At 38.7% G+C, this 10,070-nt stretch overlaps 1 pseudogene; it reads right to left on the bottom strand.

Annotated features, from left to right (window-relative positions):
- Positions 1-1,083: 1,083 nt before the first annotated feature.
- On the bottom strand, positions 1,084-6,670 carry LOC129716784 (uncharacterized; annotated as a pseudogene).
- Positions 6,671-10,070: the final 3,400 nt, after the last annotated feature.

The raw sequence follows: 10,070 nt of genomic DNA, 5'->3' as shown, positions 1-10,070 counted from the left end.
TGAAGTAGTTCGGTGTCCTCAGTACAGGAGCCGAAACCAGTTGTCCTTTCAACTTCAGGAACGCCTTCTCACAGTCTTCTGTCCATTTAAACTTTGTTTTGACTTCTGTTAGCTCGGTCAGTGGAGTCGCCGTTCTGGAGAAATCTTGTACGAATCCGCGGTACCAGCCGCACATTCCTATGAACCTTTGAACCTCCTTTTTCGTAGTTAGTGTCGGGAACTTGCTGATTGCTTCCACCTTCCACGCTGCCTCGAGATCTATGGATGTTAAGAAGCTGGAACCACTAAGATTGTTCATGATGGATGCGATGTGCGGAATCGGGTAGGCCTCCTGGACGATCAATGAATTTAACTTCCGTGCATCCAAGCAGAGCCTCATTAAACCGTCCTTCTTTTTAACTGCTACAGTGGCGCTATTCCAAGAACAACAAACAGCTTCTTCAATGACGTCTAACTGCAGCATCCGATCCACTTCCTTGTTTAAATCATCTAACACGAATTTCGACATGGAATAATATTTTTGCTTGAACGGGACTGCGTTTCCCGTGTTGATCTTATGACAGTATATGCCAGTGCGGCCTAAACGTCCTTTGGTTGCCGAAGTGGGAAACTTTTTAATTACATCGGCCAATTGCTGCTTTTGTGGTTCTGTCAAAGAAGTAACCAGTCTTGGGTCCATATGTGCCGACATAGTCAACCCACAAACCGCTGCTTGAACCCCGAACCGGTTTCAGAAATTCATACCCAATATCAATGCTGTTGGCATGGACTCAATGAAAAGCATAGGTAGTGTGTCGTTCTTGCCGTTATAAGCTATGGGAACATGTGCGAAAAATGATATTTTATGAGGAGAATTGTCTGCTGTTCGGACCTCACCTTTTACAGGAAACTTAACTAATCCTAGTTGGACTGCCATTTTTATAAGGTTTCCTCCTACCAGGCTACAAGTCGCTCCACTGTCCAGCAGTCCACGAAGATTCAGATCCAATATGGATATTTGTGCGTATGGTCGGTTGTCGGAATTAGTTGGGTTAATAATAATTGTTTCGATTTTACAGAATTCGGGAATACTTTGAATTTGCTTTAGTGTGGAATAATCCTCTCCTTCTTACGTGGACTCTCCCGGTTTGCGTTTCCCATACGTGCTCTAGTTTCTGACGATGTGAGCTGCCTCCATCTTAAAACGCAGCTTTCACAGCTTCGCGTCGTGAATCCTTTCTTACCACAGGTGAAACAGAAAAGGAAAGTCTTTGGATTTGTACAGCTAGGATACGTGTGACCTGGATTCTCACATTACCAGCAGACAATCTGTTGCCGGCTTCCTTGGTTTGTAGTCGTCGCATTCGTTGATGTTTCTCCAGCTGCGTTCCTCTGAAACCGTGCCTGCGGTTGGACTGCGTTCACTTCCTCCCGATTTATTTGCACTTCTTCTTCGTTGAACGCCAATTCCAAATGTTCTAACTCCCGTTGAACGCTAGTGGGAATATATTGTTCTTGCGTAGGAACATCTTCCGTTACCATATTAACTTGTTGACGTCCTAGCCCGGAACGGTTGAAGGATTGAGCAGCTTGTTGTTGGCCAAATGCAAGTCGGGATGAGCAAAATTACTGCACGTTATCGGATTTTGTCCAGGTCTGCCGTACGGGTGTTGCGTTTCGATTTTTTAGAGAATATGCAAGGGAAACTTCAAACTCTTTGCAAACGTTCACTAGGTCTTGTACCGTCACAACGCGAGAAGCGGTGGCTATTGTGATAAAAACTGTATTCAGGTGCGATTTCAAAATAAATAATGTTTCTGATTCTTGCATTGGTGGTTCCACAATCTCAAACATCGCTAATAAGTCCCGATAAAAGTTGGTGAAGGTTTCGTTTGGTTCCTGAAATCGCAGATACAGGTCTTGTTTAATGATTTCCGAATAATTTGGTGGTAGGAACTCTCGCTTAATTTTTCTATTAAAATCAATCCATGAATTGATCTTTTTTTTTTTTTTTTTTTAAGGGGGGATTTGTTAGTAGCTTAAGTATTTATGATAAATATTAGTAAATAATGAGTATGTGTGTCCAATCACAAATGGTGACTTCTCAACACTGTTAGAAATTTGTAATTTTAATTGTTAGGATTTGTTTGCTTTCGCAATTAGGACTTATCATTCGTAGGGATTTAAACCTTCTTGTCAGAAAAGGGGAAGTAAACTTACAACTAACTTAATTGCTAACTTATTGGCTATAAAGAGAGCTTATCGTAGCAATTGAGGATTGCAACGATTTTTGTCGAAAATTGTTAATAATTTTATTTGACATAGCTTCTAATGGTTCAACACCAGTAAGTCTATGTAATTCGAGTGTACCAAACCAAGAGGGACGCTTCAAAATCATTTTCAGAATTTTATTCTGAATCCTTTGGAGCGTTTTCTTCATTGTTGAACAGGAACTTGACCAGATCGGTACAGCATAAAGCATTGCTGGTCTAAAAATTTGTTTGTAAATCAAAAGTTTGTTTTTTAAACAAAGTTTAGAATTCCTGTTAATGAGAGGATATAAACATCTCGTATATTTGATGCACTTGGCTTGTATACTCTCAATGTGCTCTTTGAAAATAAGTTTTTTATCGTAAATTAGTCCCAAGTACTTAACCTTGTCGGACCAACTTAAAATAACCCCATTCATCTTGACAACGTGATTATTGTTTGGCTTGAGGAAAGAAGCCCTAGGCTTATGCGGAAAAATTATCATTTGAGTTTTAGAAGCATTGGGAGAGATTTTCCACTTTTGCAAGTAGGAAGAAAAAATATCTAAACTTTTCTGCAATCGACTGCATATGACACGAAGACTTTTTCCTTTTACGGAAATGCTTGTGTCATCGCAGAACAATGACTTTGTGCATCCTGGAGGCAAATCAGGAAGATCTGAAGTGAATATGTTGTACAGGACTGGACCCAAGACTGAACCTTGAGGTACACCTGCTCTGACATGAAATCTATCAGATTTTGAATTCTGATAGACAACTTGCAGAGTTCGATCAGTAAGATAATTTTTTAAAATTTTGATTAGGAAAATTGGAAAATTAAAAGTTTGCAATTTCGCAATCAAACCTTTATGCCAAACACTGTCGAATGCTTTTTCTATGTCTAAAAGAGCAGCTCCAGTGGAATAACCTTCAGATTTGTTAGCTCGTATCATATTGGTAACTCTGAGCAATTGATGAGTTGTGGAATGCCCATGGCGAAATCCAAACTGTTCATTTGCAAAAATTGAATTTTCGTTGATGTGTGACATCATTCTGATAAGAATAATTCTCTCAAACAGTTTACTTATTGAAGAAAGCAAACTGATTGGTCGATAGCTTGAAACTTCAGCTGGGTTCTTATCCGGTTTTAAAATGGGAGTAATTTTTGCATTTTTCCATATTTTGGGAAAATATGCAATTTTGAAGCAGCAATTGAAAATTTTCACTAAAAATTCCATTGTGCTCTCAGGGAGATGTTTGATTAGTATATTAAAGATTCCATCGTCACCAGGTGCTTTCATATTTTTGAAATTTTTAATAATTGATTTAATCTCATTCAAGTTAGTTTCAATTATTTCTGCAGGTAAAAAATTCTGGGAAGAAATTAAATCAAATTGACGTGTGACTTCATTTTCAATTGGACTCACAAAATTCAAATTTGAGTTATGAACACTCTCAAACTGCTGAGCAAGTCTTTGAGCCTTTTGTTCATTGGATACAAGAAAACGTTCACCATCTTTTAAAACTGGAATAGGCACTGAGAGTTTCTTAAGAATCTTCGACAGCTTCCAAAATGGTTTTGAATATGGTTTCAATTTTTCAACTTTAGTCTCAAAATTTTGATTTCTCAGAAGAGTAAATCTATGTTTAATCTCTTTCTGTAAATCTTTATAAATAGTTTTAAAAACAGGGTCACGAGAACGTTGTTATTGACGTCTGCGGACATTTTTCAAACGAATTAGAAGTTGAAGATTTTCGTCAATTATTGATGAATCAAATTTCACTTGAGCCTTTGGAACAGAATAATTCCTGGCATCAACAATTGCACATTTTAATGCTTCCAAAGCGGAATCAATATACACTTCGTTTTGCAAATCAAGCTCATTATTGAAATTTCTTTCAATATGAGTTTTGTAACTTTCCCAATTAGCCTTGTTATAATTAAAAACAAAGCTCATAGGGTTTAAAACTGATTCATGGGATAAAGAAAAAGTTATTGGAAGATGGTCAGAATCAAAGTCAGCATGTGTGATCAAATCACTACATACATGACTTTGATCTGTTAGCACCAAATCAATTGTTGAAGGGTTTCTTACAGAAGAAAAGCATGTAGGACTATTCGGAGACAAAATAGAATAGTATCCTGAAGAACAATCATTGAATAAAATTTTGCCATTGGAATTACTTTGAGAATTATTCCATGAACGATGTTTAGCGTTAAAATCGCCGATTATGAAAAATTTCGAACGATTTCTGGTGAGTTCTTGTAAATCACCTTTAAAATAATTTTTGAGCTCGCGTGTGCATTGAAATGGTAAATATGCTGCGGCAACAAATAAAATCCCAAGTTCAGTTTGAACTTCAATTCCCAAAGTTTCAATAACTTTCGTCTCAAGATGGGGAAGAGCACGATGTTTGATTCGGCGATGAATAACAATTGCAACTCCACCGCCGGAACCCTGAATCCTTTCATATCTATGAACCACTAAATTGGGATCATATTTTAATTTTATGTTAGGTTTCAAAAATGTTTCAGTAATAATTGCAATATGCACATTATTTACTGTTAAAAAGTTAAAAAGCTCATTCTCATTGGCCTTCAATGAGCGAGCGTTCCAATTTAATATTTTAATTGTTTTATTTAAAATCATTGCTAAATTTTAAATTAGAAACAATTTTAATAGTAAAATTTGTGCCTATTTGAATGGCTTCAAACATTGATTTTGCCTGCAACATGGCGTTCATAAGATCGAACATTGTCTGTTGCAAAAAAGAAAGTTTACCTGCCGTAATTGGCCCCAGGCAGTTGACATTAGAAAAAATATTTTCGGCAGCAATATTAGCTGGAGTAACAGGTGTACAATTATTTTCTAGCGTGTTTTGCTTACCCATATTAACGGTCATTTTCGAACTACCAACACTAGGCGGTATAATGTTCGAACTACCTGTAACCTGTGCATAAGTTAAACGGGTATGCAAAGGAGTAGGTAAACTATGCGTCACTGGTACGCTTGGAGAATTTTGTTTTGAAGTTGGTTTTAATTGAGAAATTGAATTTTGTTTACCTTGCCTTGCCTTAACAATTTCTAAACGGACTGGGCATTGATAAAAATTTGACATATGGTTGCCGTTACAATTCGCACAGCGAAAATTTTTACTCTCTTTCACAGGACATGTGTCCTTTTTGTGAGAAGAGTCTCCACAATTAAGACATTTTTGGTCCATGTTACAGAATTTGGAACCATGGCCATAACGTTGGCAAGTACGGCATTGGGTGATATGCTTTTCACCTCCGCCATACTTCCTATAAATTTCCCACTTTACACGCACATTATACAAAGCATGTGCTTTTTCAAAAAATTTTAAGTTGTTAACCTCATTGCGGTTAAAATGAATTAAATAATTAACAAGGGAAATTCCAGTTCTCTGACTGTTTTCGCCTCGTGATTTTTGTTTCATTAAAATTACTTGGGTTGGGGCTATGCCAAGTAATTCTGTTAAAGTAAGTTTGATCTCATCAACGGTTTGATCGTTGGTGAGACCTTTCAAGACAACCTTGAACGGCTTGGCGTTCTTGGTGTCATATGTAAAAAATTTGTACATCTTGTCAGTTAAATACTGAACAAGACGATCACGACCCTTTACTGAGTCGGCTAATAAGCGGCATTCACCTCTACGGCCAATTTGATAGGTAACTTTAACGTCAGAAACAAACGTTGAAAGTTCCTTTTTGAATATATTAAATTCAGAAGAAATAGTTACCACAATAGGTGGAACTTTCTCCTTTTTTAAAGATTTTATATTTTGTATAGTTTCATTATTAATAACTTCCATTTCACCAGCTTCTTGCTCAGGCAAAATATCAAAAGGATTGTCACTACAGACACTCGATGTGTCAGAAAGAGATGCCTCTCTTTTCCTCCCCGCAGCGATGCGAGGTTTCTTTTTCCGTCCAGCCATTTCAGGTGATACGAAAAAAGTTAAAACAAATGTTAAATTCAAAAGTAGGTAGTCTTGAGAAAGACTGATGGGAAATAACTTTCAGGTAATCTTTAAAAGACACACTGACAAAACACAAACTTTGAAGCTATAGGCAGTCAAAGACCAGTCCACAAGCAACCGAAAAAACGTCTGATCTGTAGGACAGTTCAAGACGCACTGATCCATGAATTGATCGATGAGTAGGATCTGCTATACCACTGCAATGCTCGTCCTTTTAGCAGATGCTTAATAGATTTCACTAGCGTTCTATCGTCCACACCTTCGGTGTCCGCATACGTGTACACCTGGCTCAGGAATTCTCCCAGTTGTATTATGTCCGATGAACCGGAATATGAGAACGGCCATTTGTGAACCGGTTGAGAAAACCGTTGCTGATGATTTTGATGCTGGGTAGAACCAGCTGCTAGACGGTTGTTCTGGTTCATTAGATAACGGAGCATTTCATCCAACACACCTGCCGGAACGTTGTATGCGGGAACACCTCCTGGAACTGGTGCATTTCTGCGATCCCGATTCTCGTCCAGAGTTGGATGTCCGTTGCTTGATAAACGTCAAGGAACTGCTCCGCTCGATGGTGAGTCTAATAGAACATCTGCTGCTCTTGGTGTTGGATCAGATTGATCTTTTGCTCCTAGTGATTGTTGATTGAATCGATATGCCGCTGCACCGCTTATGTTGACCTGTGTCAATACCTCTAGCACATAATCCAGTTGACGTTGTTGCTCGCGGATTTTCGCTTGAGTTTTTTGCATCTGTTGTTGTTGTTGCAATAGTAGGTTCTCTGTTGGGGGTCCTGTAATTTGATCATGTAAGCAGGAATTATTCTTGTTTTTGCCTAAATTCTGTTTATCCGCAGGTAAAATGTCCTCATCTCCATCCGATTCAGGTTCCTTTTCGCCATATCTTCGTAAGGTCTCTTCCGCCCTGTTTATCAAACCCTTAACTCGCTGCATCGACTTGTTTGCATTTGCAGTGATGAGTGGTTCGTTTATCATGCTGAGCCTCCACTGGTAATGTAATGTAATGTAATGTAATAATGTGGTAATCTGGCTCTACAGAACTTAACGTCTTCCAAAGTTCTTTGGCGAAGTGCCTGATCCATGGATTTGGACAAAGATGACAACTTGGACTGACAATGGTAGATACTATCCACATCGCTCATGACATGTGATGATGTTGTTGGCGCTGCTCCTTCTTTGACCTTCTTCGAAATGAACTCTTCCAGGCTGGCTATTTTCCCTTCTCTGATTTGCTTTCCAGGCTCCTTAACTCCTCGAACTTGAAGCTCGAAATCTAGTTCGTCTTCTGTCAAATATTGAATTTCCATCTTAAACCAAATAACACTTATTAAATTACTTCACGTATCTGATTTCTAGACCTCCGGCTTTTAAAATATTGTAAAAATGGGTTTTTATCGTTGGGCGCCAATGTTGCCTTTAACTCAAACTCAATAGAACTGCATTAGTACTTCTCGCTCAATGGGGTGCTATACTCGCATAAGGGAAAAATTCAAAATTGATCTAGCGTCTTCACTTGCTTCAACTATGTGCTTGCCGTTGAGGAATTGCGATACGGAAGCATAATTGTACGAATAACATAACAGTCATACAGTTGACATTTTGTATTTAACAATTCTTCTCGAGACTACCGTATAATTATCTTAATTCACTATGGTATCTTAGCCTCGCCGTCGCTTTACTGATGATGACTCGCTAGCGGGGCCCCGGTGCGATGATCCTAATTATGATGTCCGTGCGGTTTTCAGAATACGCTACGATCGAGAGCGCTTACTTGAGGGCATTCTATGCCTGTAGATGCTAATGTTCATCGCGAGCCTGACTCACATTCACCGTTGTGTTGATCGTTGTTCCGATCACTTGGGATTTAATTCTTATGCCTCTTTCTCCCCTGCCTTCGACTGCGCCACAATCATTTCTCGTTTGACCTTGTCGATGATGGCCTTTTCGCCCACCCGCATGATCAGCTTAAAGGCTTGATAGATCCAGATGACGTAATAAAAAGGCCCTAAAGTTTGTAACAGGAATTAGTCCCGATTGCAAGTGAAGTTTGATGGAGTTAGTCAATTACCTCCGTAGAGAGCCTTTCTATGGGGCACGGTCGTCGATCGGCGGTCGATCGGCGTGCCTTGGGTGTTTAGTATGCGAAATGGTTAAGTTCTACGATTCCTTTTTTGCTTAAGATTTGCTTAAGATAAAAAAAAATGACAATTTTTTTTCTCGTTAGAAAAGCATAATGTTTGTTAATTCTGTTTTACCATGCATGTTCGTTTATGAATGACAGCGCAAGTTCATTATTTTAGGTGTCTCTCAATCCAATCAATACAAAAATTGTGACAAAACGTAAATAAGAATGCTTGACTATTGTAATATGTGGAGAAGATTTGGATTGCAAAATGATTGGAGAAGAGGAACTAAATATTGGTGGTCTTTCAAAAATCAGCAATGATGCTGCAGTTACTGTCTCGGCTTTCTATGTCGTCGATATGCGATTCCATCAACAGCATCCTTGGACTAAGAACTAAACGCCTTTTCTAGTTATCTTCTTTAATCTTCTTTTTTTTTTTAGTTTCTATTTCCCTTTCAGTAAAATCGTTCTTATTAAGAAAAAATGCATTCCTAACAAATTTCTCGATTTTTAATCTATTACTGCCAAAGAAGGGGGGGTATAAAAACGTGACGTAATTAAGGGGAGGGATTAGGGAAATTGTGATAGCTTGTGACAAGGGGGAGGGGGGAGTTGTTTTTTTTTTCCAAATTTTGCGTGACATCATTAATGGATTGTCCCCAAGTCAATCCTTAACGCAAAACTTGAGTTGATTGAAACGTTCAGCGACCGGTTTGTAGGGGAACAACGGGCAAGACGGACAGGGCGGGTAAGATGGTCCGTTGCTCATTTCTATATAAACCATTGAAATTAACACAAATCATTTATGCCAGTTACATACTAACAGCATTCTGGGAGCTTCGAGATATTATGTAGATTGAAACATTAGTTAGTTATTTAAGAAGTAATGAAAATAAGCTCACCTTCAACAGCAAAGCAACGTGATGTAGTTTTTGCCGTGCCGAATTGAAGCTTCTGCTGCGGTAAAACTTCAGAAAAATATAGTTTTCAATGACATTGGAATAATTAGGCATATTTGAAACATGTGGGTGAAGATAGTTTAGTGAAAATATGATATTTTTGGAAATCACATCGATCCAAAAAATTGTTTGCCTCTTGGGTAAGACGGTCAGTCGTTGTGTTCGCAAAATGGGCAGCCTGAGAAAACGACGATAGCAAATTTTAATATTGTTTCTTTCAGCATTCTTAGTACGTGAGAAGAGACTTAAAGTCATTAACTCTCATTTGAAACAAAAAAAAGGATTCGTTGTTTTGCTTGCGTCTCGATTAGACGCAAATTGTTCATCTCTGCTTAATTCACAAAATAACAATACACGAGTTATAGTACGGGTGTTTTTTTTGTCGGTTAGTTCCTGTGCAGAGCGATAACAATAGGCTGCAGTATATCGGCAGAAACATCTTTTGCACACTGGTAGGGGCAGGCTACCCCGCCAGTGATCCGATACGCAGCTGATATATCAGCAAGAATAATTCCACCGCACCGCTGTTACCCCGCTAGCAGCATGGACCACCATACGATCGAGCGAGTGGAAATCAACAACAAGTGGCATCTACAAGACCACGGCCACTGTGTTACAACACGAAGCTGGATCGTCATTGTTTGTTCTGCGGAGACACACTTCCAGATTGTTTCTACTAGCAGCCGAGAGGTCATGACTTAGACGTTCGGTGAAGTATTCACTTTAGAATTATTAT

The sequence above is a fragment of the Wyeomyia smithii genome, chromosome 1, assembly GCF_029784165.1.
Source record: "Wyeomyia smithii strain HCP4-BCI-WySm-NY-G18 chromosome 1, ASM2978416v1, whole genome shotgun sequence".
Classification (NCBI taxonomy): Eukaryota; Metazoa; Arthropoda; class Insecta; order Diptera; family Culicidae; genus Wyeomyia; species Wyeomyia smithii.
This window is presented reverse-complemented; position numbering and strand designations above follow the sequence as displayed.